The 12211-nt window shown below is 36.1% G+C and overlaps 1 pseudogene across 1 annotated transcript; it reads left to right on the plus strand.

The window, feature by feature from the left end:
- Positions 1-3111: 3111 nt before the first annotated feature.
- On the plus strand, positions 3112-7201 carry LOC308604804 (histone H2A.V-like; annotated as a pseudogene). The gene is made up of 2 exons: positions 3112-3136; positions 6753-7201. The product of its transcript is annotated as a histone H2A.V-like (transcript).
- The last annotated feature ends 5010 nt before the right edge of the window (positions 7202-12211 follow it).

Below are 12211 nucleotides of genomic sequence, written 5' to 3' on the forward strand. Positions count from 1 at the left end.
TTCACAAGACTGGAAATCCACAAACCATGAAAGCAGAGCTTATTTTAATAAAAGAGGCAGCGTATGTGTTTTGAGTTGAGAAAGAATAAAACATTCTTATTCTAGATTAACACTAATTTTTCCTTAACTATGAGGCATGTTGAAGAGAGAAGATAATGAGTCCAAAATGATTGCATTAAATAAGGGCATCAGGATATTCTGTGACTGCAAAACTCATCGGGTTACCTATTACAGCATTCTGTGGTGACCTAGTTTGAGCAATTTGAACAAGGGAATTAAGGTTTCATAGAGGAGAAATGACAACAATTCCAGTTACATAAATGTAACTAATTCAGTAAAATACCATTTTTCCCCTAGAATTTATTAGCATTATCAACTAGATGAAATAAGTCTATATACAGACAGTTCCCATTAGTAACCTCTTTAATAATAAAACATGACATCATTCTGGATAATGTAAAAGGCTTGACTCTAAAAAGAACAGATGTGACTACAAAATATTAAAGTACAACTAAACAAAACCTGAACCCTGAAATTTTAGGAAAAACATTTTGTTAATTTATTAAGTACATCTCACCAATTCTTGTATATATGTCTGAAACATTCCATATATGCTTCAACTCACACTGACTAGGAATTTAGTTTTTGCCACATATATCTTCTACTTCACTTCTCTATGAGGAATGTATAACTATATTTGCCTTAAATATGTAAATTTAAATTTGTATTTAAATTGTCTTAAATATTTTGCTTTGAATTTGTAGTGGGACTAACACTCTTGAGAAAATGCATTAGGAAATTTATTCACTTCCTAAACCATGTGAATTCCAAAGGGAAAGTATTTTCTTATTTCTCAGAAGGTAAAGTAACATTAGAAAGTAAAGAAAGGGGGGCTTCCCTGGTGGCACAGTGGTTAAGAATCTGCCTGACAAATGCAGGTAACACAGGTTCAAGCCCTGGTCCAGGAAGATCCCACATGCCATGGAGCAACTAAGCCCGTGTGCCACAACTGCTGAGCCTGAGCTCTAGAGCCTGTGAGCCACAACTACTGAGCCCACTTGCCACAACTACTGAAGCCCACACACCTAAAGCCTGTGCTCCACAACAAGAGAAGCCACCACAATCAGAAGCCCTCACACCACAGTGAAGAGTAGCCCCCGCTCTTCACAACTAGAGAAAGCCTGCGTGCAGCAATGAAGACCCAAAGCATCAAAAATAAATTAATAAATAAATTTATTTTAAAAAAATAAAAGGAAGACATCTGTGTGATTAGATAACATGATAACAACTGAGCTATAAAAGAAGCTCCATGTACTTTTTTTTTAGCAACTTCAATGAGCAGATCTTTCAATGTCACTCAATTCTAAAAATTTATTGTAATTTTCATTGTGATTTCTCCTTTGTCTCATGTAGTAGTCCTTTTTTAGTTTACAAATCTATGGAGCCTTCCTAAATAATTGTCTATTCTTCACAGATGTAGAGAACAAACGTATGAACACCAAGGGGGGGGAGTGGCGGGGGTATGGGTGGTCGTGGGATGAATTGGGAGATTGGGATTGAATATATATACTAATATGTATAAAATAGATAACTAATAAGAACCTGCTGTATAAAAAATTAAATAAAATTCAAAATAATAATAATAATTGTTTATTCTTGACTTCTAATTTAATGTGCTGTGTTCAGAGGACTTGCTCTGACCTTCACTGAGACTTCTTTTGAGAACTACTACCTGTACCTAATGCCACTGTTTATAACTGTTTTATGTATCCTTAAAAAGAATGTATATTTTCTACTTTAGGGTACAGATCAAGCTATTATTTTTGTTCAAGATCATTACATTTTTATCTACTTGATTGATTTCTGATAATGGTTTGCTAAAAATCTCCCAGTATCTTTGTGAATTTATCAAATTTACCTTATAATTGTGTCAGTTTTAGATTTTGATACAATGCTGGGTACACGGTTCATAATTTTTATATCTTCTCAGTTAATTCTTCCTTTATTATTATGTAATAATCTTTATCTCTGCTTATGCTTTTTGCCTTAGTTTCTACTTTGTATGATTTTGCTTTGCCAACTTTTTTAAATTATAATTTTCCTGATATATATTTTAATTATCCCTTTATTTTCTATTTTTCTATGTGGTTTTGTTTTGGATTTGGCTCTTGGATACATCATATATTAACAAATGGATTTTTTAATGTTTATCCAATCTAATTATGTCCTCAGTAGTGAAGATTAATCAATACACATTTATTGAATCTTCATATGTACTATCACACTGGTCATATTTCTAACATTTTCTTTTTTGTTTTCATTTTTTCTCGTTTGCTGCATTCTGTTGGATTGTTTTACATATAACAACAATAATGATGATGATGATAATAATAATAAATAAAATTTAGCATTTAGTATAGGGTATATACTATAAGGGCTTTACATGTACAAATTCATTAAACCTTCACAACAACTCTATAAGAGAAAGACTATTAAGATCCCCATCTTGCGTTTGAGGAACTTGAGGCACTGAGAGGCTAAGTAACTTGCTCCAGGTCACACAGCCAGTAAGAGGTGGAGCTAGATCTGAACTTAACAAGTCAAGTTCCAAAAACTACACTCTTAACCACCACACTGTCCTCTTCTTACCTTTTACAATGATTTTTAAATGACTTTGGTTTCAGAAAAAGACTTACACTTACATCTGTAAGAATTTCCAAACTATGAACATTTTAGAGAGTCTGACATCAACAATGGAAAATAAGCACAAACTTTCTGAAAAACTACTATAATGTTACTCTTCTATTCATTGCCTAAAATTGAGAAAGAGTGGAGGAGAATCACTACATGGCCTCATGATTCTTTTAAGTTGCATTTTCAAAGTCCAAACCATTTACAAATTAAATTCATTTGAAGAAAAACTATTTTGACTTGTAGAATATAGAGCAAATGATGATCCAGAACTCTTTAGCCTAGGTTTTAAGAAGGTCTGGCAGCTTCTGCTTTATGCTCTTTGGACCCTAAGCTGGTATGTAAGAAGTTAAGTAACTAGAGAGAGAGGACCTGTGGAGTGGCCCTGAAGGATGCAATGCAATGTGGAACACAGGCCACATGAAGAAGCACAAGTGCCAGAGATGTGAGTGAAGAAGCCCTTCTCAATCGTCCAGTCCCCAGCCAGTCTAGGCATCGCAGCTGAGGGACTTCATGGAGCTGAAACAAACCATCCCCATTCTGCCCTCTCCATTATGAGAAATACTTAAATGGTTGCTGTTTTGAAACTACTCCGCCTCTTTCACTTCCACATCAAAGTCTCACACTGGTTCATATAGTTGCTGAAGCCTATGTCACATGCCTGTGGTAGCTGTAAGGATGTCCACTGATCTCCATCTTGACTCTTCCATTAGGGGGCTGGGAAATAACATGAAAGTTTCCCTCGTATATGAAAAGATAATGGCACCCATGAATAAGACAGATGGACACTACACATACCTAATAGTCATGATGTGGAAATCTGACCAACTAACCCTGGATCTTAGAGAGCAGGGACTTTAACTGCTGAATTCAGAAAGACCTGAAAAGAATCTAGCAGATGCATAGCAGACACAATGTGTTAAATAAATGACAGAATTATAAAATGTTGATCATATTTTGCATATCTCTCATTTCAACAGATATTAATATCTGTTTCATGGTGGGAAAAGAGTTTCATATATATTTTTTCTTTTTGATGACTATCATAATGTGAGGATGGGGGAAGCAGAAGTAGTAACAGCTTCTGAGGACTAGTAATGAAATTGTTTAAGTGAAAATGGACATAGAATAGTTAAGATAGCCTAATTAAAGACTCACAGACATAAAGAACAGACTTGTGGCTGCCAAGGGGGAAGGGGGTTGGGGGAGGGATAGACTGGGAGTTTGGGATTAGCAGATGCAAACTATTATATAAAGAATGTATAAACAACAAGGTCCTACTGTATAGCACAGGGAACTATATTCAATATCCTGTAACAGACCACAATGGAAAAGAATATGAAAAAGAATATATACATATATATACACATATATGTCACTTTGTTGTACACCAGAAAGTAACACAACATTGTAAATCAACTATACTTCAATAAAAAATAAATAAAATATATATATAACCTAGTTAAGTTACTGAATTTCAAGGACAAAGAAATAATACTTCAGTCACTCAAGGAGAAAACATATGTGATAGCTAATTTTATATGTCATATTGACTGGGCTACAAGGTACCCAGCCATTTGGTCAAATATTATTCTGGGTGTGGCTGTGAGAGTATTTCTGGGTGAGATTAACATTTGAATTGGTAGACTGAGTAAAGCAGACTGTCCTCTCTAACGTCGCTGGACCTCATCTAATCATCTGAAGACGTGAACAGAACAAAAAACTGAGTAAAAGGGAACTTTACCTGCCTAACTGATTGAGCTGGGACATCAATCTTTCACCCTCAGACTAGAACTTGCACCAATTGGCTCTCCTGGTTTTCAGGCCTTTGGACTCAGACTGAAACTATACTACCTGCTCTCTTGGGTTGCCAGTTTGCCAACTGCAGACCTTGGGACCTCTCAGCCTCTATAAGCATGATATATATATATATATATATATATATATATATATATATATATATATATATATATATATATATATATGTATATGTATATATATATATATATATATATGTATATGTATATATATATATATATATATATATATCCTATTGGTTGTTTCTCTGGTGATCCCTGGTTAATACAAGTCACCTACAAGGAAAAAAAAATCAAGCTAACCTCTGACAGCTCCACGATATTCAGTGCTAAAAAAATAATAGAGCAAGTTTCTGAAGGAAAGAAACCCAATGTCTACAGAATCTTGATGAAGGTAACCCAAGAAGTTCATACATTGCCAAATTGTACTTCAAACATAAAAGTAATAAATATCTTCACATATGCACGATCTCAGGAACACATATCTATAAGCCTTTTTCAGACAGAAAAATCTACTTGACAGTGAAATCCAACCAATCAAGAGATGAATCAACATAAAGATTTTCTTAGAGAAGCTGTGGTGAAACAAGTGATAGCAAGACTTGTGGTTACAGAACAGCGCTGAAATGTCATAAACTTGAAAACATGAAAATGACAACTTACCTAAAAAATTAGCAGGAGGAAGAAGGGATGGGAGTAAACATAAAAGCACAAACTATTTTCATTTATCATAATAGCAAAACAATAGATAACATTAAAAAAATACATCATGGAAAAAATGGCTCCAAAGACTTCACTTTTTTCATAACCTTTTGTTGTTAACCTTAAAAGGATACTTTACAAAGTAATATCTCTTTTCATGGATAAACAGTCACTTAAATTTAGCAATTCTTTCAATTTCACCCATTTCTTTTTCTTCCTTTAAAATTATGTGAATTTAATGTCAACTTAAATTTAAAATGTTTAATATAAAATGTAGTAGATGTAATCTTATTATTAAAAAATTATTTCTCTCTAATGTCTATCTGGAAGTGTACATTGGAAAGTACTAGAAAACTTTTTTTATATTTCTGAGAAAAAGAAAATTTTCCCTAAGAACATTACATTCAACCAAAATGTTTTTCACATTTAAATAGCAACAAACATTCTCAAGCATGAAAGAACCCAGGGAATATAACAAACTTGAGACTTTTCTGGGGGAAAAAAATGTATGCTTTAAATTGTGCCAATAAAATTAAACCAATAAAGAAATGAATGTATAATTCAAATTATTTTTATTTTAATATAGTGAGAGCTGAAACTATCTTCATCCACACAGCTTACTGTCTACGTTCACATGACTTTATTATTCCACTGCCCTCATCAATATAACTTTTCTATTCCAGGAAACTCTTGCCCAGGAAGATAAAAATAACGTTTTTGTTCATTCCAAGAATTTTACAAAAGATTCATAAACTCTTCAATAAAAAACAGAAACGACAGTTTACACCCCCAGACTCTGGACCCATCACCTCAAACTCCACAAATTTTAAACTATTAGACTATGATTCTTACCCAATTCTAATCAAGTCACTGCACTGGAAGTCCAGGCTTAAACAGGACTCCAAGACTCTCATAAGTATCCCAACTTTGTCCTCCTCCCTCTAAGATGCTAAGACACTGTCAATTCAGTGTTCCTCCTTACTGTGGTAAGAATAAATGCGGCTTTGTCTTCTCAGTGAGTTGTTTGGGTGGTATTCTAGGGTAGCCAGCATTCAACAAAAATCATGACTAGAAAAGAAAAAACAGCACAAATCAAGGCAAGAAAGTAATGATAAGAAAATCCAAGCATACCTTAGAAACTAAGGATAGGAAGGAGGAGAGATGGGGTGCATAAAAGCTGGAGACGAATAAGACCAAAATTCCTTAACAAAGGTCTGAGGTGGGTTCCACTTCCTTAAAAATAGGGTCTTGAAGAGAGCTGTTGCATTCCTTCCTGGGAGGCCCAGTGAACAAAGCCCAATCTAACACCTTTGCTTCCGTCTTAAGCAGTATTCGTCAAGAGTGTGGCTCACGGACTGCCCACCTCAGAATCATCTGGAGTGTGTAACAGCAATGCTTTCCCCCAGACCCTACTAGCATCTCTACAAGGAGGCCTTGGAACTGGCATATTTAGTACGCTCTGCGCATTAATAAACCTCACACCGAGTTAGAGAATCCCGGAGCTAAAGGGTACAACTCTCGTATCTAAATTACCCTTTCCAGGGGCCCCGGTGGCGGCCACGGTCGGTGCAGCGGCGGCAGAGCGGGGCGTGGGGCGGGGCGGTGGCGTTGGGACCGAGGACAGGAGCGGCGGAGACGAAGCTGGGCAGGACCGCGGGAAGGCCAAGGCTAAGGCAGTGTCTGCTCACAGAGAGCTGGGCTACAGTTTCCCGAGGGCTGCATCCACAGACATGTGAAGACTCGCACCACGAGCCACACGGAAGAGCGGGTGCCACTGCAGCAGTGCCCGGGCCGTACTTCTCCAGGAGCTGGAGCCAGCAGGGGACGCTTCCGAGGATCTCGAAGTTACGCAGATCACTCCGCGCCACGTGCAGCGTGCGATCCGCGGTGACGAGAAGTTGGACTCACTTATCAAGGCTACCATAGCTGGGGATGGTGTGATCCCTCACATCCGCAACTCTCTGATTAAGGGACAGCAGAGAGCTGCTTAGAGAGTTATTTTAACTGACATTCTTCCTCCCCCGTCATTGTACTGTAACTGGGTCAGAAGAAAAATAATGGGGCTATGTGGAATTTTTAAAACAGTTAAGTGGAAAAGCATAGACAGTTGCTTCAGACTTGCTAAAAGAAGCATTTGTAGGTTCTTAGACTCGAAGTTTGATAAAAGTAGCTTTTGGGGGACTTCCCTGGTGGTCAAGTGGTTGAGACTTGGCCTTCCAAGGCAGGGGGTGCAGGTTCCATCCCTGTTGGGGGAGCCAAGATCCCACATGCCTTATGGCCAAAAAAAAAAAAAAAGACATAAAACAGAAGCAATATTATAACAAATTTAATAAAGATTTTAAAAATGGTCCACATCCAAAAAATCTTTTTTAAAAAAAGTACCTTTTCATGTGGCAACAGTTGTGTGTTCCTTAGCTAGGTTTCTCCCATGTTGCTTTATACAAAAATGGAATTGATAAACCATATTTTTAAAATTACCCTTTCCAACTTTACCTTTTATTAAAAGAGCTTTGACTGTTTAATTAAAACAGCTGAGGGCTTCCCTGGTGGCACAGTGGTTAAGAATCCACCTGCCAATGCAGGGGACATGGGTGCGAGCCCTGGTCCGTGAAGATCCCACAAGCTGTGGAGCAACTAAGCCCGTGTGCCACAACTACTGAGCCTGTGCTCTAGAGCCCATGCTCCGCAACAAGGGAAGCCACCGCAGTGAGAAGCCCGCCCACCGCAATGAAGAGTAGCCCCTGCTCGCCGCAACTAGAGAAAGCCCCTGCGCAGCAACAAAGACCCAACGCAGCCAAAAATTAATTAATTAATTTTAAAAAACATCTGAGAACTTTTGGATAGTATAGGTAGTGGTAAGGTAACCTTCAGCAAATCACATGGCCAGACTCTATCTATCTCCCTTGATCCAGCTCCTTCTCAACTCCATATACTACAACTCTCTTCCCCACCCCAACTAAGTGTTGACTGATTGATAAAAGCCATTTATGAGTAACTTTACAGCAACCTGACTTCTTTGCCATTCCTTTCATTTTTCAATTATTTGTTTAAAGTTTGTTTCTGGATAGTAATTTCTGTGAGCACAAGAAAAATTTGTCTTATACCCTGGCATTTTAAAGATAAAATTATTCATGACACTCATTAAAGAACAGTAAGGCAGAATTTATTCAGGAGAACTATCATGATAGGGCTAGGGACCACAGCAATGGGTTATTGTAGGGGAGGAGAGAGATTGAACACAACTCTGAATATGACAAGGAAAAAATGGGAATTTATAACAAAGAAGTGGGGTGCATGGGGGCAAAGGAGTCAGTAAATGAAAAATTACTAAAAGGAAATATCAGGGGTAAAGAGGATTCTAGCTAAACTGATCTAACAGGATTCTTGCTGAAGGCAGACCAGAGGGATCAGACGTCACCTGGAGGATGATGGAGTATGAGGGACCCAATCGGGTACTGAGAACAATCAGATGTTGAAGATGGTGTATTCTGGTTAAACTGATTTAGCAGTGTTTTTGCTAAAATGTGATAATACAGAGACCAACACAGAAGTCCAAAGTCAAGGCCTAGTTGAAAAAGAGCTCAGAAGAGCCTGCTTAGAATTTGGTCAAGGAAAGAATCTTTGTCACCGTATCTCCAGATCCTAGCACAGTGCTTTGTACATGGTAGATGTTTAATAAATATTTGTTAAATTAATTAGTACCATATTGGAAAATGTTGGTCAAATGCAATGATTTCAGTTTTGGTGGGATTAATGGTTAGTCTTTCTAACAGTAATTGGTCAACAAGTTACATTGTTATTTAATATCATTCCTCATTTGTGATAATAAAATAAAGTTGTCCACATAAAAGATCAGGTCTTAGAAGGAACTAGTACAGTGTTAAAGGTTAAAGTTAAAGTGTTTAGAATCTTACAAGAACTTTTAAAAATCCAAGGTAATACACTGGACCTCAGGCAGGTTATTAAACCTTTCTGAGATTCCAGTTATCTATAAACTGGGGGTTATATTAGCTACTTCACTTAACTGTGGGCTAGAAGGGTTGACAAACTACGATCCATGGGCCAAATCTGGCCTTACAGTCTATTTTTGTACAGCCTGGGAGCAAAGAATTGTTTTCACATTTTTAAATAGTTGAAAAGAAGAAGGGCGGGGGGGACTATGTGTGGCACACGAAGTCTAAAATATTTACTGTCTGGCCCTTTACAGAAACAATCTGCTAACCCTTGTGTGATGGTTAAATTTATGTGTCAACTTGACTAGGCCAAGCAGCACCCAGATTAAACATTATTTGGGGGTGAGTCTGTGGGTGTGTTTCCAGATGAGACTAGCATTTTGAATCAGTGGACTCAGTAAGATAGATTGCCCTCCCCAATGTGAATGGGACTCATCCAATCTTTCACAGCCTTCAAAAAGAACAATATAGGACAAAAAGGTGAAGGAAGGAAGAATTTGCTCCTTTTTGCTTCCTGCCCTTCAGAGCTAGGACATTAGTCTTCCTCTGCCCTTGGACTGGAACTTACACCATCAGCTACCTTGGTTCTCTGTCTTTTAGACTCAGACTAGGATTTTATCACCAACTTTCCTCCATCCAGCTTGCAAACAGCATATTGTGGGATTTTTCAGCCTTCGTAATTATGTATGCCAAATCCTCATAATAAATATATATAGACATATATAAAATGGATAACTAATAAGAACCTGATATATCAAAAAATAAATAAAATTAAATTTAAAAAAAGTTGTGGGGGAAAATAATTAATTTCCATGTCGTAAAGAAAAAAACTCACAGTATAACAAAAATTAAAGCTCCCTTTTCTTATACAACTAAGTCACAACTCATAAGGGTAATTTGATATTCAAACACTGTGAGATATCGAATTGTCAAATTTTGTTAAAGAACTAAGCATTTAAAATATAACCGAACCATTTTGATTCAATTAAGGTAGAAAGCTCTACTGCTTTATTTTGTTTATCAAATATATCATATATTAAACCTTATTTGGGAACTACTTCTCAAGTTAAGCAAACACAAAACTTCTAACACAAACACAGAAGAACTCTCGCGATAAAGATTCCAGCAGAGGCAGGCAGACATTGGTACCATTACTTAACTGAAATGAAGAAAAAATTGCAAGGTTTAATACAGCCAAATAATGTTTGTGGCACTGAATGTTTGAGGTTAATGTAAACTATTTCTTCTTTGTCTACCAGAGTTAGCCATTCACCTCACTCCCAAAGACTCAAGTGAGTCAGAGCACAGATGTCTCAGCGACATCCTTCAGGGACATAAAAAGAATAAAAGAAAGCAAGTACTAAACTTATATCACTATTTTCAAAGGAAAATTGTTTAAAGAATCTTTTCCAACTGGTTTTCTGTTTTGTTGATCAGTTTTGTTTTAGGGAGTGGAAATGCAATCTCACCTTTGGGATCTAGTTTTCTTCAAGTGCACAGCGATGTATCTTGTGTTCTGAATTTGCAAAATTCTTGTAGAAAAATGAAGAATCTTAGAGATAGGAATTCATCTGAAATATCCAATGATTTTTGTTATTTGCATTTTGTATAATCAGAAAAAAATAGTAAAGTTTATAATTCCATAAAACTACTAGATTAGAGATAATCAGCCACAGAATATCACAAAATTAACTTTCTCTGAAGTGGATCATTAATTTTTATATCAATCAGTCAAAAAGTGGTCGTGAAATTTATACGACATTTGGGAGGATTCGGATCAAGCCTGAAACAGCCATTCAGGACCCAAGAACTCAGAAGTTTGCAAACTTGAAATGAGAGTGAGCAACAAATTTCACAATTATGTTGTCCTGAATCTTTGCGCTATTCTGGTCATCTGTATTCCCCACACTTGAAATTTAACTCATTAAATGTCCCGAGCATAAGAACCTGAAAAATGTAATTGTGTGCTTTTATAAGTATTCAATTAATACTCATTTCATCATTTTGAGATTTTTGTGACCAAATAAGGATGCTTATCCTGCAACAAGTCTGTTTGGTCTACCCTTTTCTTTCTTAAGAGCACAATACCATAATATGCTCTAAAAAAAAAAAAAAAAAAAAAAAAAAAAAGGCAACATCACAGAGTGGAAACACCAAAAAGAAATACTTTTGGAGGATATGGCATAACAGAAGAGAAATTCTCTAAATAAGTAGTCTCAATTTACTATTTTTCTCTTCTTATTCACTGGAAAAGATCCTTACTCTCCCAAGAATCAGTTTTTGTTTATCAAGCAGACAAACAAAAGAATCCACAATTTATAATATAAGAATGATAATAAATTAAAGTGCCATCGTGTATATTTCCTGTTGCGTTTTTTAACAAGCAGCTGGTTCCTTTGTCTCTGCTAATATTCAAAAGCAAAACTAAATCTAGACAGTCCTTTTATAAATTATGATATATTTCTGGAAACATGGGAAAATCTTCAGTTATACTGCAATTGGTGTCCCACTACATAGAGTGAGAAAATTACTGTATTTTTGATAACTTTCTGGTAACTGCAGGAATTAAGTCAAGTCTTTATGGAAATTGCCCCCCCCAAAATGTAATTATAAAATTACTAATTGAGTAACTGATTGTAAATTCTAATTTTTTCTAGTATTCTACAAATTAAAAAAAATTAATACTATGTTGCTGGGCATCAACAGAGGCATTTTGTAGTGTTTGATTAACTACCTGATACACAGCAGACATTCAATAAACGTATTTTTTTAAATGAAAGATAAAGAAGATATTCCTGACTTTTCTTTATTATCTACCTCCATGTAAAACAAAGTTGTGTTTTCCCCTGTTACCATAATATAATACCTGAATTTTAAAATATTCTATCTGATTTTAACCACTAACCCCACCTTAAAATAATCTGAATCTTTACATTTAAATCAGTACAATTTAAATGAGTACAATTTACCCAGATCCGCTATATTTTTATTGAACACCGAACATGCAGAAAATACTGCAGGTCTATAACAGTCAGCCACTGGCCCCAG

This window comes from Mesoplodon bidens (assembly GCF_964165515.1).
Source record: "Mesoplodon bidens genome assembly, chromosome: 2".
Lineage (NCBI taxonomy): Eukaryota > Metazoa > Chordata > Mammalia > Artiodactyla > Ziphiidae > Mesoplodon > Mesoplodon bidens.